General features: G+C 49.7%; 1 protein-coding gene and 1 pseudogene across 1 annotated transcript in view; one reads left to right on the top strand and one right to left on the bottom strand.

Moving 5' to 3' along the window:
• The window catches only part of LOC144172799 (uncharacterized), a 168,381-nt gene that overhangs the window by 69,269 nt on the left and 83,545 nt on the right, over window positions 1–15,567 (bottom strand). The window lies entirely within an intron of this gene.
• LOC144172819 (uncharacterized) lies at window positions 2,347–14,214 on the top strand (annotated as a pseudogene).

The following is a 15,567-nucleotide window of genomic DNA, read 5'->3' as shown; positions in this document are numbered from 1 at the left end:
AAGATCATTCGAAGGATCTTGATTTCAGGTGTGGGGCGAATAGTGTGGCCCTCTAGGTGTATTTCGACCGGTGGGAGTGGGTCCCGTTTGGGTCTCCCTGGTTGGACCACGAGGAGTTCCGACTTTTGCGGGGCGCAAGAGAGTCCGCAGTATTTGGCGTACTCGGTGACCACATTGGCTGCTTCTTGAAGGCGAGCTTCCATGTCCCCCCATGAGCCTGTGCCTGTCCAGACTGTCACATCGTCGGCATAGATACTGTTGGAACTTCTTTCTCTTCGCTGTAGCAGATGACACTCATCATCATCAATCTCACCAGCACGGACCGAGCGGTGGCACGCGCTCCAGTTCGATTAAAGCCCTCATTATCATCTGACGTGCGCTCTCCGCTCTCTCTCGACGGCTAGGCAGCCGGAGGACGTCGAGGTCTATTACAGATACCATGCTTAATTTTTGGAAGAGCCGCAAGGCGTTGTGGCAGTTTGATTAGGGCGTTATTAAAGAGCATTGGTGAGAATACTGCTCCTTGTGGAGTGCCTCTGCTCGCCAGGTTGATGGGGTGGGACTTTGCTTCACCGACATGGATCACTGCTTGCCTGTTTGTGAGGAAGTTTCGCACGTATGCATACGTGCGTTCCCCGCAATGCATCTCTCGCAGGTGGGCCAAAATGACTGAGTGAGACACATTGTCAAATGCCCCCTTGAAGTCCAATGCCAGCATCGCTTTGGGGGAGTGCCGGGTGGCCGGGGTCATGACCTGTTCTTTGATCTGGAGGAGGATGTCCTGGGTGGCGAGGTGAGATCTGAAGCCAAACATAAAGGCCGGCATGAGATCCCGATCGTCTATGTGACGCTGGAGGCGAGCGAGGACGATATGCTCCATGAGTTTTCTGACACAGGATGTTAACGAGATAGGTCGGAGGTTGTCAATGGAGGGGGGCTTGTTCGGTTTTGGAATGAGGTGAACGTTGGCGAGCTTCCATTCGGCAGGAATGTTGCCCTCTCGCCACACTCTATTGAGGCACGCGGTGAGGGACACGAGGGAGTCGTCATCGGGGTTGGCTAGTAGCCTGTTGGAAACTCCATCGGGACCCGGTGCAGTGTTTTTCCGTAAGCGAGCCAGTGCCGCTCGTACCTCCGAGATGAGGATGTCTTGGTCCAGTGTGGGGTTTGGCTCGCCATCGTAGTCTATGTTGCGCTGTTGAGGACCAGGTGGGAAGAATTTTGCCTCAAAGTTCGTCAGAAGTGTGTCTGTTGAGTGCTTGTGTAGGAGGGACCGTAGTTGGTTCAGTGACGTTGTCTTCGAGGTGGGGTCCAGGAGGTAGCGAAGAATTTTCCAGGTTTTTGACGTGCTCACATGATTACCCATGGCGTCACAAAGGGAGAGCCAACTCTCACGGCAAAGTTCACGTGCGTATTTTGCCGCCTTTTCAGTGAGCTGCGCAATGCGCTTTCGGAGTTTTCTATTGTGTCGTTGTTTTTTCCAGCGCTTTTGAAGGCTGCGTCTAGCTTCCCATATGTGTAGAAAGTGTGTGTCCAAGCAGGGATTGTCGGTACTTGTATGTAACTTCGTAGTGCAAGTGGCCTGGTCCTGAATAAGTTGGGTTATCCACGCGGAATACTGGTCTCCCTCCATCGGATCTGGGATGTCCTCTGTATGCCGTGATTACCTCATTTTCCTAAAACCAACCCAGTCTGTTAAGGAGGCACGTCCCACTGTGCGGACCAGCTCAGGGCTTGAAATGACATTCTCAATAATAGAATGATCACTGCCCAGTGCCTCTTGCTTGTTTTGCCATATGCACGTCACCTGCTTGTTGCTCAGGGAAAGTTCTGCTGTTGTATCACGGCAGGTGCTTGTGCCCGTGCGAGTGGGTATGTTGAGCTCGTTAAGTATCACCCAAGCTTTATCGTCTATATACTTGTGAAGATAGTTGCCCCTTGGATTCGCGTAAGCGTAACCCCAAAGCGGGTACGCCGCGTTGAAGTCTCCACTGACGATATGATGGCTGCTTGCTTTCTTTCTAGCCACTTCTAGCGTGTCATTTAGGGCCTGTGGGGAACATTTGGGTCTGCAGTATACGTTGAGATGGAACATGGGTAAGGAGTTCTTTGAGCCTTTGGCGGGCAGTAGTTCTAGGAGTATGCCTGGGGCTCCTGCGCGGGGGAGGGGGTGCTGTATAGCGGTGACTGCACTGATCTCCACTAGGGTTGCTGGATGGCGCTTCGAGCTCTCCGGCGCGCGGCCACCGGAAGTTCGAGCGCTCGTCCCGGAAGTCGGGCAAATTGCCGCCGTTCCAGCATAGCGCACGCTACGTATGGGCTGGTTTCGCGCGCATTCCGCCAAAAATGCCTGCTTGCTGCGCCGTCAACTGCACAAGCAGACCAGAAAAGTCGTCTGGGAAGACGTTCCACTTGTAAGTATTGCAATATTCTCTACGACGTGCGTGATACGCAGCGAAACGCAAATGTCATATAAGTTTCGTTTTTAAGCTGTGGCTCTTGTTACGCAGGTTCCCTCGCTCTAAGCCCGATTTATACCAGCGTTGGGTGGCAAACTTAAGAAGGGACAAATGGACTCCATCCCCAGGTAGCAGGCTGTGCAGTGACCACTTCACTGACAAAGGTATATTACATGGCTTGGCATTATGGTATAGCAGCCCTGAAAAAAAAAGAATACTGTTCAGCCATCGCCGTTCGCTCGTTTAGCGTTCGTATAATTTCCCCTGCAGCTGATGCTACGTTTTTTAGACACTGAAATCGCCTGAATGGGCGCTACCTTCTTTCGTAGTGTATTTCCAGAGTCGCTTTAAAAATGACGCCCAACAAATTAGCTCGGAGCACAATAAAATCTACATGGAACTGTGGAAAGCTGTGGTTGAGGAAGAATTATTTTGCAAGCTTACTAAGAAAACCATGTACTGTAAGCAATAAAATGTAATTGGAAAAAAACATCGCAGTGTCTAGAGTTACGTCCGACGGAACTTTAGACCAGTTTCTAAAGTTACGTCCGACGGAACTCAGAATTGAAAACTAGGGTTACGTCCGACGTAACTTTAAGCCAGTTTCTAGAGTTACGTCCGACGTAACCCAAAATTGAAAACTAGGGTTACGTCCGACGGAACTTTAGGCCCGTTTCTAGAGTTACTTCCGACGGAACACCAAATTGAAAACTAAAGTTACGTCCGGCAGAACTTTAGACCAATGTTTTGAGTTACGTCCGGCATAACGTAAAGCACAAAAAATCTGCAGCTCTTGAAGACTCTTGAAACCAATTTACATGGTTCAAGAGTAATTAATAGGGTTGGGTGTCAGTTAATATTTCAACCCGATTAATTGGCATCGATTAATTTGATTATGCATGTATTATTCGGTTGTGTGGTTTTTTTAGAAAAAAAATGACCAAAAATAATTATGTAGTAGTACATATCAGATCAATATGCTCATACACTTGTTCAGACACATTCCGGATGAGGTAAGTACGTCATCATCACGGCGCATGATGCGAACGCGACGGTTATCAGCTCGTTCGTCACTCACATTTTTTCTAGAAACAGGAACATCAGCGCCCGCCATGAGTGCCGATGGCGCCAATTAATCGCGCTTTTCTTACTACAGAAATAGTTTATACAACGGCAAAACGGTATGTATAATTGCCCACTGGTCGTTTTTTGTACCGTGTATATTTGTAGTTTTTATTTGAAATTTTGCCCTGTGGCATGAAGATACACGAGTTGAGATAAGAGTTGTCCATGAAATATTATTGAGTAGCCATTTTCCGGTCTGTTTTCGGTTTTAATCACTGTCATCTTTTCGCATACTGGCATCGTTTTCTGTCTTGACGTAAGGCGGGTTATTTGATCACGAATATTGTCGCGAAGACAAGGACGATGCAGTTGTCTTGAATGAGAAACACGTTTATTGGAGCGAACTTGTGCTCCCCTAACAACTCAAAAGAATACAGAGGCGTCGAAGCAGCGGTCAACAAAGTGACTTGCACGGGCGAGTGTCGTCGAATCGAATGCTCCGGCGTCCGCACTGCAGGCTTTTTATCTTTCGGCGCGCGTGGTTCTCGAAACGTCGATTCGCATCGAGAACATAGTAGATCCAAGAAGATTATTCTGGGCTGTTCACGTTAGATCGGAATGCTCCCTATCACGACAGATAACACATGCGGCACAGAAAGAAAGAATGGAACACGCGCTTCCCTTGGCGCAGAGATAACACAGACCGGCGCAGCCGGGCGGTAAAAGCAAAACACAAATAGACAAACCCAATGTATGGTTCGCGGCATTACCCCCCCTCTAAGAGTGCATCGACCCGATGCTAACATAAGCGACAGTCCGAAAATAAAAATAAAATTCGTTATCGACCGTAGAAAGGTTTTAAGCGAACCACGTGGACGACTTCGCGCCGCGTGCGTCGTCGAGATGTTCCGGAATCACCATCGGGGATCACCTCGTAGGTAAGTTGGCCGACACGTCGTAGAATCTGGTAGGGTCCGAAATACCGTCGCAGGAGCTTCTCACTGAGTCCGCGTCGTCGGATGGGAGTCCAAACCCACACACGATCCCCTGGTTGGTACTCGGCGTCTCGGCGTCGGAGGTTGTAGCGGCCCGCATCCACCAGCTGCTGGTCTGTTATACGAACTCGAGCGAGCTGGCGGGCCTCCTCCGCACGTTGAAGATATCCGTGGACGTCGGCGTTGAGGTAGTCGTCTTCTACATGCGGAAGCATGGCGTCGAGCATCGTAGTCGGCCTTCTACCGTAGACAAGCTCGAACGGCGTCAGCTGCGTCGTCTCCTGGATAGCCGTGTTGTACGCAAACGTGACATACGGGAGCACTTCTTCCCAAGTCTTATGTTCAACGTCAACGTACATTGACAGCATATCTGCGATTGTCTTGTTCAGACGTTCTGTTAGTCCGTTCGTTTGGGGGTGGTACGCCGTCGTTCTTCGGTGATCCGTGTTGCTGTAGCGTAATACTCCTTGCATCAGCTCCGCAGTAAATGCCGTTCCGCAGTCGGTGATTAGGACTTCCGGGGCTCCATGTCGCAGCACAACTTGGCTTATAAAGAACTTTGCCACTTCTTGTGCAGTCCCCCTCGGAAGAGCGGCGGTCTCTGCGTAGCGCGTCATGTAGTCTGTCGCTACGACAATCCACTTGTTCTGTGATCGTGACGTAGGGAACGGGCCTAAAAGGTCCATTCCAATCTGTTGAAATGGTCTCGAAGGGACGGCGATCGGTTGCAGTAGTCCGGCGGGTCTTGTCGGCGGCGTTTTTCGTCGCTGGCAGTCACGGCAGCTCCGAACGTAGTAGGTCACGTCAGAGGTAAGGTCGGGCCAGTAGTACCTCGCCTTGATTTTTCCAATAGTGCGGGCTGTGCCGAGATGTCCGGAAGACGGGTCGTCGTGGCACGCTTCCAAAATTTCGTCATGAAGGTCCGCGGGGATGACGAGAAGGTAATTCGCTCTTGTTCCGGGGCTGAAATTCTTCTTCACGAGGACGGAGTTTCTGAGGCTGAATGCTGGTAAGCTGCGTTTGAAGGTCCTAGGAACGGCAACGTTGCATCCCTCGAGGTACTCGATTATGACGCGTAAGTCGGGGTCGGCACGCTGCTGGGCGGCTAGGTCGCTCTCCGTCACGATCCCGAAGAACGCGCTGTCTTCATCAGCGTCTTGTGGTGGTGGGTCGACGGGGGCGCGGGACAGGCAGTCGGCGTCGGAGTGTTTCCTGCCGGATTTATAAACGACTGTAACGTCGAACTCCTGCAGGCGCAAGCTCCACCGCCCAAGACGGCCGGAGGGGTCCTTCAAATTGGCGAGCCAACACAGCGCATGGTGGTCTGTTACAACCTTGAATGGCCTTCCATACACGTATGGGCGAAATTTTGAAGTCGCCCATATAATAGCCAGGCACTCTTTCTCAGAGGCAGAATAGTTTTTCTCCTCCTTCGACAGACCACGGCTGGCATAGGCGATTACCCTTTCGCAGCCGCTTTGCTTTTGGACAAGGACGGCACCCAAGCCTATATCACTGGCGTCCGTGTGCATTTCCGTTTCGGCATTTTCGTCGAAATGAGCGAGCACGGGCGGGCTTTGCAGGCGTTTTTGCAGCTCGCAGAATGCTTTTTCTTGGTCGTTTTCCCAGCTGAAAGGGGTGCTATCTTTCGTCAAGCGCGTGAGTGGCTCTGCAATGCGTGCGAAGTTTGCGACGAAGCGCCGGTAGTATGCGCACAGCCCGAGAAATCTTCGCACGCCCTTCTTGTCTTTCGGCCTTGGGAAGTTCGCAATGGCTGAAGTTTTTGCCGGGTCAGGTAGGACTCCCGCGGCGTTGACGACGTGGCCCAAGAACTTGAGTTCCCCGTATGCGAAACGGCACTTTTCAGGCTTCAGCGTCAACCCCGACGTACGAATGGCCTCGAGTACAGACTCCAACCTTGCAAGGTGTTCGTCGAAAGTCCGGGCGAATACCACTACGTCGTCGAGGTATACGAGGCAGGTGTGCCACTTAAGGCCAGCTAGCACAGTGTCCATGACTCTTTGAAACGTCGCTGGTGCTGTGCACAGCCCAAACGGCATCACCTTGAACTCGTATAGGCCGTCCGGGGTTATAAATGCAGTCTTCTCTCGGTCTCTCTCGTCCACTTCAATTTGCCAGTAGCCGGTCTTCAGGTCCATCGATGAGAAGTACTTCGCGTGGCAGAGGTGGTCGAGGGCGTCGTCGATTCGGGGGAGGGGGTACACGTCCTTTTTCGTGATTTTGTTCAGTCGCCGGTAGTCAACACAAAACCTTAATGTGCCGTCTTTTTTCTTTACAAGTACGACGGGCGCAGCCCAGGGGCTTTTCGATGGCTGTATAATGTCGCTGAGCATGTCGTCGACTTGAGTCCGGATGGCTTCCCGTTCGTGTGAAGAGACGCGGTACGGTGACTGTCGGGTAGGTCGGGCTCCATCTTCGGTTATTATTCGGTGCTTCGCTAGAGGGGTCTGACGTAGTTTAGCGCTCGACGAAAAACATTCGCTATAACGACGCAGCAAAGCCAATAATTTGTTCCGTTGTTCTTGCGGTAGCGCCGGATTCACGTCGAAGGGCTGCGGGAGCTTGAAGGTTTCTACGGGTGTGCGTTCAAAGTCGGCGACCGCGATCACGTCACTTGCTTCTTGCGCTTCTTCGAGGAATGCAATTGCCGCGCCCTTGTTTAAATGCTGGTACTCCTCGGTGAAATTAGTAACCAGAATGTGGGATTGGTGTTCCTTGAAGCGCGCAATGCCTCTTGCGACCGACACACCACGGTCGAGAAGCACCCTTTGATCAGTGTCTACGATAGCGTCGACGTCAGGAGCAGCATCTTCACAGTAGACTGCGACCATCAAGCTTGCGCGGGGTGGCAGGGTGACATGATCATCGGCAATCCTTACAGCAGCCCGTCGTTCGGGGTTCGGTTCCGGCGTCATGGAGTGATTGGGGGAAAAAGTTATTGACTTGGTCTGCAGATCGATTATTGCACCGTTGTCCATCGAAAAGTCCATTCCAAGAATTACGTCGCGGGAGCAGTTAGGCAGAATGACGAACGCCGCAGGGTACGTTGTGCCGTCTATGGTGACGCGCGATGTGCACGTTCCACTTGGCGTCACGAGGTGGCCTCCTGCTGTGCGTATGTGCGGACCGTCCCATCTGGTCATAACTTTCTTCAGTTTAGACGCAAATGGTCCGCTCATTACCGAATAGTCAACTCCCGTGTCTACGAGGGCGACTACGTCAAAGCCGTCGATGGACACCTTGACGTCAGATGCAGTCTTCCTCGAGTTCCGGGTTCGTCGGGGCGTCGTATCTCTGCTTGTACGTGTTGACGGTCGGGCAGTGTGCATCGTCGTTGTCGTCGTCTTCTCAACGGACGTCTCGGTCAGGTCGGGTACGCGTCGCGCCGTGTAGCTGTCGTCGTGTTCAGGAGTCTCGTTAGGGCTAGGTCGGGTCGTCGGGATGAGGGCATGTCGTGAATGATGGTCTTCAGCGAGTCGCTGCGTCGTTGGAGGGTTTTCATTTTTCCGCCGTTGTGCAACTTTACCTCCCGAAGTTGCTGCTTTTAGTTTCCCCCGCGTGGGCTGGGGGACCTTCCACGTGAGAAGTCAGAAGTGCTGCAGCGGTTCGGTGACTGAGACGGGTAGGGCGATGGTGAACGGTTGAAGCGGGCTGGTCCTCGGTTGGTGTTGGAGAGGTATTCTTCGATTTCAGCAGGGCGCTGGCCGTATCGGGGGCGTGGGGCGTCGACGGGGAACCCTCGCAAACCGAGCCTCTTGTAGGGACAGCGACGGTAGATGTGGTCGGCCTCTCCGCAGTGGTAGCACAGCGGGCGATTATCGGGCGTTCGCCACACGTCGGTCTTGGCGTCTGGTATTGGTCTACAGGGCGTCGGGCGGGCGGCGTTGGACGGCGGTATGGCTCGGCCTCTTGACGACGGGTTGGAGCCGGGCGGGGTTGACGAACAGCCGAGGAGTAGGTCATGGCTTGTGGTTCGCGGGGTGCTTCCGACGGCGTAGAAGTTCCCAGTGCGTTTTGGACTTCTTCTCGGATTACGTCGGGTCAGGGAAGCCACTTGAGGTTGCGGCGTCGTTGGAAAAAGCTTCCGAAGCTCCTCCCTGACCACTGCTCGGATGGTCTCTCGCAATGTATCGGAGCTTCCATTTGCGGCACCGATGGTCTCCGAGAACAGCGCGTTGACAGGGCGGTCGTACTGCCTCGTTCGAATTTTTAGCGTCTTCTCCATCGCGGCCGCCTCAGACGCGAATTCCGCCACTGTCTTCGGAGGGTTACGGACTAGACAAGCAAAAAGCTATTGCTTCACTCCTCGCATTAGAAACCTGAGCTTCTTTTCCTCGGTCATTTCAGGGTCCGCACGACGAAAAAGTCGCTTCATCTCCTCAACGAAAATCACGACTCCTTCGTTGGGGTGCTGCGTTCGAGTTTCAAGCAAAAGCGCAGCTCGCTCTTTTCTCACCACGGTAGTGAAGGTCTTAAGGAACTCCCTCTTGAATTGAGTCCAGTCGGTCAAAGAGCTCTCATGGTTCTCGAACCAAGTTCGAGCAGCATCTTCTAAGTAAAAGAAGACACGCCGGAAAGTTTCTTCGTCGTCCCACCTGTTGAAGATGCGGACGCGCTCCAGCTTCTCCAACCATTCTTCGGGGTCTTCAGCGGGGGCTCCCAGGAACGATGGCGGTTCTCGGGGCTGCTGCAGGATGATTGGCGACGTTGTTTCTTGCACCATGGTGTTGGTTGCAGCGTTCCTTCTCTTGGGCCCTTCTGGCAGAAGACCGAACTCGGGTAGCAATCCTTGCAGTCGGGGGCTTTCTCTGGTTGGACTGGCTTGGCGGCTTCGAGATGTCGTAGAGAGCATAAAGGCTTAGTACCCCGCACCTCCACCAGATGTCGCGAAGACAACGACGATGCAGTTGTCTTGAATGAGAAACACGTTTATTGGAGCGAACTTGTGCTCCCCTAACAACTCAAAAGAATACAGAGGCGTCGAAGCAGCGGTCAACAAAGTGACTTGCACGGGCGAGTGTCGTCGAATCGAATGCTCCGGCGTCCGCACTGCAGGCTTTTTATCTTTCGGCGCGCGTGGTTCTCGAAACGTCGATTCACATCGAGAACATAGTAGATCCAAGAAGATTATTCTGGGCTGTTCACGTTAGATCGGAATGCTCTCCCTATCACGACAGATAACACATGCGGCACAGAAAGAAAGAATGGAACACGCGCTTCCCTTGGCGCAGAGATAACACAGACCGGCGCAGCCGGGCGGTAAAAGCAAAACACAAATAAACAAACCCAATGTATGGTTCGCGGCAATATGATACTCGACATGCTTGCGTATAATTTCAACATGACATCGCGCGGATCGAAGGGCGAGGAGGCGCACCCCGCCGTGACGAATGCGCGGACATGGCGAAGGCCGGCCCCCCCAACTATTCCCCCTACCGCGACAAATGCACAAGTGCCCAGACGGGTCCCGGTCAACACGGTAAGTACGTACACGGTGGAACAGACGGACTGCTAAAACTCTAATATTTCATCGACAACTCTTAGACTGTACCTCTAAACTCGTGTATTTTCATGCCACAGGCCAAATTTCAAATAAGAACTACAAATATACACGGTACAAAAAACCCATTGTATAAACTATTTCTGTATTAAGAAAAGCACGATTAATCGGCGCCATCGGCACTCACGGCGGGTGCTGATGTTCCTGATTCTAGAAAAGTGTGAGTGAAGAACGAGCTGACAAGCGTGTCGCCCGCATCATGAGTCGTGATGATGACGTACTTACCTCATTTGGAATGTGTCTGAAAAGCATGTGAGCATATTAATCAATAATTATTTTTGGTCTTTTTTTTGCCAAACCAACACAACATCTATGCATAATCGCATTGATCGATGCCGATTAATACGGGTAAAATATTAATCGACGCCCAGCCTATTTAATTACATGTGTTAAAAGACTCTTGACCCATGCAAATTCATTCTCGGCACAAACTGCAGACCCTACAAACTGGCACTGCGCCCAGGGAAAGACATTCTATTTTTGTCAATTCCTGCCTTCTCCTTTCCTTGCATGTGTTTGATATGGAAAGAAGTCTAAAAGGACTAGTACAGAAAATTTTTGAATTATTTAATTGAAAAATCCATCAACCCAGCTGGGATTCGAACCCACAGCGCTGCATTGTACATCGTACGTCGTGTATCGTACAAGTGACAGATTACACCTATGGTCATGGTATTTGGTGCCGTTAGCTGTAATTTTTCTTTAATACTTTACGTTCGCCGGACGTAACTCAAAACATTGGCCTAAAGTTCCGTCGGACGTAACTCTAGAAACTGGCTTAAAGTTACGTCGGACGTCGCTCTAGTTTTAAATGTTTGGTTCCGTCGGACGTAACTTTAGTTTTCAATTTTGGGTTACGTCGGACGTTACTCTAGAAACTGGCTTATAGTTCCGTCGGACGTAACTTTAGTTTTCAATTTTGGGTTACGTCGGACGTAACTGTAGTTTTCAATTTTGGGTTCCGTCGGACGTAACTCTAGACACTGCGAAAAAACATTTCCATTACGATACAAAGCGCCAGGTCTTGAATTTTAAGTACCCAATTTTTTCTTTCAATTTTTTAAACGCATGTATATCTGTGGTGCTATAATAGCTGTCTAAGATGCTAGTGGTATAATTCCCAAACTGCTAGACTGTTATAATATGCTTGACGCCAGCATATTTTTTTACTTACGCCATTTTGCACTCGCAGTAATAACTAAGCATAACTGTGAATGAACCACGGTCGTTTCAGAGGACTGCTGAGAGGAAGCCGCCTAAGCAGAGAACTGCCATTGTGGATGCGACCCCAGTTGAACAGCCTAACGACAGCACTCCAACAACGACGCAAGAGAACTCAGCCTATGCAACTTGCCTTTTCTATATTACGCTGCCCCAGTGCAGCTGCTCGGTCCGTCCTCTGTTAATATGATTAGTCCAGTGTTAGTCAGGCCACATTCTTGCAATCTTGTGGTAACCAACATGCACACCAAAGCTAGCATCCAATTTGAATCAAGTTAGCAGTCATGCTACTCATCTACCCACAACTCTTAAACACTGCCTTGTATATATATATAGAAGTGTGTATGAGCAAAATAATACAGCCAGGTTTTTTAATCTGATAATAACTAGTTTTTTGCTAATAGTAGTATATACACTGCGGTATAGAACGTCTCACCCATTTATATGGACATTAAATATGGCGGAAGGAATCAGTGAGACTCGCTATGCTTGCCCAGTGTCTTAAGCGTGCGGCTGATCAGAACATTGCTTTTTTCATGGCTGCAGCACCAGTTTTTCTAATCAAGGGAAAATAATAAAATTCCTGTATGATGTGGCATTTTCGAGTGCACCGGTAAATGAAGGGGACAAAGTTAATTTCTAAACTCCACTGTGCACCTGGTTGCTTAGTTTCTGTGTTAAACCACGTAAGCTACTAACAGATGCCTGCTTTACTAAGACTGTCATATGATGAGTGGTTTTCGTGAAATGTGTCTCTTTCAACAGCTTCAACTTTCAGTGTTTTGTTTTCAGGTCGGCGAGCACAACTATGCGGTCCTTGACACGCCAAAAACGCTGAAGAGGAAACTGGATGCTTGCACAGATTCAGCAGCTACAGTGAAAAGAAAGCTGAAACTCAGCCTTGAACGAGAACGTCGGTTAAGAAGGAAGGTCAACTCATTTAATGAAATAATTGATGACCTCAAGCACAAGCAGCTCATTTCAGAAGATGCCTCGGCAATGCTTGAAAGGTGCTTCACGGGGATTCCCTTGGAAGTTACGAAACGTTTGCTCAAGCAAACATCCACTGAAGGCGACAAGTCGTCTGCTAAGCTAAGCCGAGACAAATATTCTCCTGCACTGCGTATGTTTGCACTCACGCTACAGTTTTACTCGACAAAGGCATATAACTATGTCAGAGAGACATTTGAATGTGCCTTGCCACATCCATCAACTATAACTAAGTGGTATAGTTCCATTAACGGAGAACCTGGATTCACAGGCGAAGCAATGAACGCCATCCGAGCAAAAGCCAATGAGGCCAAGACGAATAACAAACAGCTTCTCTGCAACCTTGTTGTTGATGAAATGGCCATTAGAAAGCACCTTGAATGGGATGGCAAAAAAATTTTGAGGCTACGTGGATATTGGCAATGAAATGGACGATGATAGTAATGCAGTGGCGTCTGAAGCCCTTGTTTTTATACTCGTATCTCTGGACTCCCACTGGAAGGTACCGTGTGGCTACTTTTTGATCAATGGCCTTTCAGGAAAAGAGCGTGCGAACATTGTGAAGCTTTGTCTGACGAAGTTGCATGAGACAGGAGTGCACGTGACATCATTGACATGTGATGGCCTCTGTTGTGACTTTACAATGTTCAAAGACCTGGGGACTTCCGTTGAAGAAGCATCAGCGATGTCAACATCATTACCTCACCCTGTAACACAAGACAAGGTGTACTGCTTTTTAGATGCATGCCGCATGGTAAAGTTAGTTAGAAATGGTCTTTCTGCTCTTGGATGCCTCAAGGACGCATCAGGTGCATCGGTGAGCTGGCACTACATTGTGCAGCTACAAGAACTTCAAGAAAAAGAAGGCCTGCATGCTACAACAAAACTACGCGCTGCACACATTCAGCGGCAGAAACAAAAGATGAAAGTCAACCTTGCTGTACAGACTTTAAGCGCTAGTGTGGCTGACGCCATAGATTTTTGTCGTGAAGACTTAGAACTCCCACAGTTCAAAAATTCAGAAGAAACCGTGAAATTTATTCGCATGTTTGATAAACTGTTTGATTTTCTGAATTCACGCAATCCAGTGGCCAAGGGTTTCAAAGCTCCGCTCCGACCTAGCAACAAGGGAACCTGGATGAACTTCTTCGAAGAAGCCAAGCAGTACATTAAGGGACTCACTGACGGATCAGGTGTTCCCATTTTCAGGACGCCCAGAAAAACTCCGTTCCTAGGATTTCTCGTGACCATTGAAAGTGTCATCGGTCTGGCATCCGCACTCCTCCTCTCGGACAATTCTCCACTCTGTTACTTGCTTACCTACAAACTCTCACAAGATCACATCGAACTCTTCTTTGCCGCTGTGCGTTCTAAAGGGGGCTGGAATAACAATCCCACAGTCTCTCAATTTGTGGCTGCATACAAGCGACTAGTCACACACAACCATGTGAAGGGTGGGCGAGGAAATTGTGAATCTCTTGACAAGAGGAGCATACTGTACGTGAGCAGTCAGTTTTCCTCCAACGATGAGCTCGACATGGCCACAGCAAAGCGAAGCGGCACAGAAGACCTCGTGCAAGGCATTGACCTGCCCGATGACAGCGAGCTGGATGTCATAGTTGAGGATCTCCCTGCACTGTCTCTGTACCTTGGAAACGTCGTTGGTTACATCGCAGGGTTTGTTTGCCGAATGGTTAAACGTAAAATACCTTTCGCAGTATGCTACTCGGCCACCATTGCCGAGACATGTGGTTCGGCACTCCTGAACAGAAAAAACCGTGGGGGTCTTCCCAAGCCGTCGTCATCGACAACATACATCTGTCAGCTGACCGAAAAAGCTGTTCGATTGCAGGAGAAGGTTTACGGCGGAGGCCTTCCAAAAAAAATGCAGCTGACACAGTGACAGCCAAGGTTATGGCAGAACTTTCGGGAGTGCTGAGCATGAACAAGCTCTACCCGGAACTGCATGACCACATGTTTGAATCAGCAGTTGACTCTAACCACTTTGTGCGTCTCGTTAAATGTGTCATTGGCTGCTACGTGAAGATCAGGATGCACCATGCCGCGAAGCAAGCTACTGCAAAGATCACTGGACCTAACATCCGCAAGCGATTAGCAAAGTTGATTATTTTCAGCCACCAGTGAAGTGAAATGACAATGGAAGTGATGCTCCGGTACCCACGGGGATGAGAACTTGCTGGCAATCGAACTACCTCAGTCACGAACTGCCGGAACATGTGATCTAATCTTCACGCTATTGCAATCAGTTCATATGTGACAATAATTGTGTGACTTAAAGGGAAGCTGAAGCGCTATCAAAGAAATTTGAGTTAGATTAACAGTTATATAGTTTCTTGCGCGCTGATTCCGAATAACACATTGAAATTTATCGTAAATGAGTCCAAGTGGCATTTATCTTGCAAAAACCGCGGCCCCGTTTGAAAGACGCGCGCTTTTCGTCTTTTGACGCCCCTGATTGGTTGCGCATGTCATGACGTCAAAGGAGGACACCCTTCGGCCGCGCGGGTTGTCGGAAGCATTGCGAACGATCGCACGGTTGCCTTTGCGGCAATTTAGCTTGCAGATTAATTTTCGCACATGACTGGAAGTTTGTTTTATAATTTCCCGTGCTGTTGGCTCAATTATCTTGCAGCTTAAATTTGCTTTACACGATAGAGAACCCCAAAGCAGTGACTGTGACGTCGACTAGTGGGTTCCATCAAAATATTTTTGAATTAGGAAACCAGCATAGGGGGATTTTATACCTTATGTTAATATTAGGTACTGCCTTAACTGTTTCTTATTATACACAAAACCATTTATGCCGAAGATTAATGGGCGTTTTATAAACAATCTACCAGCGAACAGCACGTACGTGCACTGCGCGAAAAAATAGCGTTCATGCGCTGTAAACGTATATGCGAGACACATCTTGCCAATACACGCATAAACCAACAAGCAGACTCTGCTTCCGCATTTCCTTTGTTCGTTGTCGCCCACCCCAGCCCGGTTACTCATCCCCGTACACAGACCCACACGCGCGCGCCATTTCGGCTGGTGCGCTAAGGCGCCTCCGCGATTGCTAGCTGCACTTCGATGAGCGGCGTCTTACTGCTTCACATGCATTTATTCTGAAAACACTGCAGCATACTAGTGCCTGCTCTGCATTATCGGCTGTAGTAGGGCTTGATTTTCGCTTGTTTGTTGCGCATTCTGCTACAATATTACGGCCACCTCGTTATAATTAACAGACAAG

Source organism: Haemaphysalis longicornis, unplaced genomic scaffold (assembly GCF_048455015.1).
Source record: "Haemaphysalis longicornis isolate Haplotype H1 unplaced genomic scaffold, Haemaphysalis longicornis Haplotype H1 scaffold_26, whole genome shotgun sequence".
Taxonomy (NCBI): domain Eukaryota; kingdom Metazoa; phylum Arthropoda; class Arachnida; order Ixodida; family Ixodidae; genus Haemaphysalis; species Haemaphysalis longicornis.
Note: the sequence above shows the minus strand (reverse complement) of the source record. Positions and strands in the feature narration are given on the sequence as shown.